Source organism: Triticum aestivum, chromosome 2B (assembly GCF_018294505.1).
Source record: "Triticum aestivum cultivar Chinese Spring chromosome 2B, IWGSC CS RefSeq v2.1, whole genome shotgun sequence".
NCBI lineage: Eukaryota > Viridiplantae > Streptophyta > Magnoliopsida > Poales > Poaceae > Triticum > Triticum aestivum.
The window spans coordinates 632751953-632755245 of NC_057798.1; positions in this window are offsets into that span (position 1 = coordinate 632751953).

Genomic DNA, 3293 nt, shown 5'->3' on the forward strand with positions numbered 1-3293 from the left:
GAAATATATATTTTGCATCTATACAAGGCCACCAACAGTAATCGAGGCAAAGTTAATGATATTTTCTCGTACTAACAACCTGTTTAATACTTGCATGCGTGCAGTCATAATGATAGTCAGCTACTTTCTCCACTCAGTTTTTTTGCATGCATACGGAGTATTAATGATCCCAGTAAACAAGAAAAAAAGTTGACTTGTAAAGCAAGCATTAAATTTTACATTAGTACCTGTAATCCCGATTTGTGGCCTTGTATACAAAAATGGAGGGAGTATCATTCTTCGAGATACCGAAAGGGGTGCGGAAGCGACTTGATTTCTTCAGATCTCGATTCTTCTGTCAGTCAGATGAGGCCAAGAGGAAATACCGTCTCGCGTGATGGGATATTCTTTGCCTACCCAAGGACCAGAGGGGTCTCGGTATTGAGAATTTAGAAGAATGAATGTCTTATGAGTAAATGGCTCTACAGGTGTGACGCCCGGGTAATCATGCTACAGTAATTCCACGCTAATGATGCCACTTCACCTCGGTTACTGTTATTAATTTCGCGATGGTTCAAAAACGGTTCGAATTCAAATTTAAAATCAAGTCAAACGATTAAAGTTTTCAAAAGTCAAAACTAAAATGTTATTAATGTGACAAATAAATCATGGATATTATTGGTGGAGTAACAACAGTCATTATAAAATATTGAAATACCCTTAAGTGATTAAAACAACATCAAAACAATTAGTTATACTCCTAATATATTTTACCAAATACTAAACTATTTTTATTCTGAGGTAAAACTTCTTAGAACAGTGGATTAATTTGACACACTATTTTTGGAGCTGTTTTCATATTTTACTAAACCAAAAATATAGTGCAACTAAAATAAAAGAGAAATGGATAAAAGGTAAAGCAAAAAAAATAACAAAAGAAGGAGGAAACCCCCCTGGCCAACTGGGCCGAACGGCCCAACCGGCCGCCGAACCAGGCTACCCGACCGGCCCACCCTACCCCTGCTTAACCCCCCACTCCCACCGAACCCTAGCCCATATCCCCCACTCTCCCCCCCCCCCGCTCGGTCCACTCCCTCCCGATCCGATCTGGATCGGGATCCCGTTGACGCCGCCGCCGACCCCCGCGGCCACTACGCCGGAGCTGCCACCGTCGCCCTCCGCCTCGACCCTCCCCCCCCTCGCCGGGCCACTTCATCCTCGCCTTCCCCTCGCCCCTCTCCCCCGGCGTGCCCATCGCCGCCTGGACCGCGCCGGCGCCAGGAGCTCCCCCACTGGCCTGCTTCCCCGTCGCAAGTCGTCTCCGTCCTTCCCCCCCGACAACCGCTGCCCTAGACCCTACGTCTCCGGTGAGGCTACGGCCTCCGCGCCCCTCCTCTCTCTCCCCCTCGCTCGCTCACCGCGTCGTCCGCGCTCCGCATGCCCGCGCCTCGCCGGCGCCCGCGCGCGCCCGCGCGGCCTCAGCCGCAGTCCCGCCACTGCCCACTGCCCGCGCCCACGACCGCACGCCCGTGCCCCGCCCCACTTCTGCTGCTCGTCCGCCGAACCGCCGCCGGAGGCACTCGCTGGCGCACCGACACACGCGCCCCGCCTCTGTCCCCGTTGGCCGCGGCCACGCTCGCCGGTGCCCGCTCTCGCGCGCTCCGTCCCAGGACTCCTCTCCGCTGCGGTGGCCGCCGGCGCTGCTGCCCCCACCTACCGCGGCCGTCGCCGCCGGCTGTGGCCCGCGCTGCTCGCGCCCACTCCGGCCCCGAACCGGCCTCGCCTTGCTATCGGGCAGGGGTGCGGCTTCGCCCGCACCAGCCTGCCCGTATGCCCGTTAAGGGCCTTGGCCCTATGACAAGTGGGGCACACCCCCCAGAACGTTTCTGTTAAAAAAAAGAAAAAAAGAATTAAATAAATAAATAAGTAGATAAATAATGAAAATAATTAATTAATTAATTAACCAATTAATTAACCTAATTAATTCTGATTAAATTAACCAAATAAGATTAATTAACCTAATGATTAGTTAACCTAATTAACTACTGTTAATTAGCTAACTAATTAGTATGACAGTGGGGCCCACCCACTAATTAATTTTGATTAGATTAATTAAACTGTTTAATTAAAATGTGTCACTGACCAGTGGTACCCACTGGTCAGGTTGACCAGTCAACTCTGTTGACTGCTGATGTCAGCATGACATCATGCTGATGTCATTAATTCATTTTCGAAATAATTAAATAATTAAATAAATTCCAGAAAATTCATAAAATCTTTAGAAAATCATATCTTTTAATCCGTAACTCGGATTAAAATATTTTCAACACGAAAGTTGCTCAGAACGACGAGACGATTCCGGATACGCAGCCCGTTCGTCCACCACACACACCTAACATATCAAACTCGCAACTTCCCCCTCCGTTCCTCTGCCCGAAAACACGGAACCCCGGGAATACTTTCCCGGATGTTTTCCCCCCTTCACCGGTATCACCTACTACCGCGTTAGGGCACACCGAACACCGCGTATTGCCTTGATATATTTTGTGGTGCTTTGTTTGCTTTGTATTCATTATTTCTTCCCCCTCTTCTCTCCGGTAGACTACGAGACCGACGCTGCTGCTGACCAGTTCGACTACGGAGTTGACGACCCCTCTCTCTTGCCAGAGCAACCAGGCAAGCCCCCCCCCCTTGATCACCAGATATCGCCTATTCTCCTCTATACTGCTTGCATTAGAGTAGTGTAGCATGTTACTGCTTTCCGTTAATCCTATTCTGATGCATAGCCTGACATTGTGCTACATCTGTTGATACCTTACCTGCAATCCTAACTGCTTAGTATAGGATGCTAGTTTATCCATCATTGGCCCTACACTCTTGTCCGTCTGCCATGCTATACTATCGGGCCGTGATCACTTGGGAGGTGATCACGGGCATATACTATATACTTTACACTGTTACATTACCTGTGATACTGTTCGGAGTTGGGGGCTGAAAGGGCAGGTGGCTCCATCCAGGTAGAGGTGGGCCTGGGTTCCCGACGGCCCCGACTGTTACTTTGTGGCGGAGCGACAGGGCAGGTTGAGACCACCTAGGAGACAGGTGGGCCTGGCCCTGTTCGGCGTTCGCGGATACTTAACACGCTTAACGAGATCTTGGTATTTGATCTGAGTTGGCTACGAGCCTATACGCACTAACCATCTACGCGGGAGTAGTTATGGGTATCCCGACGTCGTGGTATCAGCCGAAGCACTTCAGACGTCAGCGACGGAGCGGCGCGCGCCGAATTGGACTGGAACGCCACTAGGCTAGGT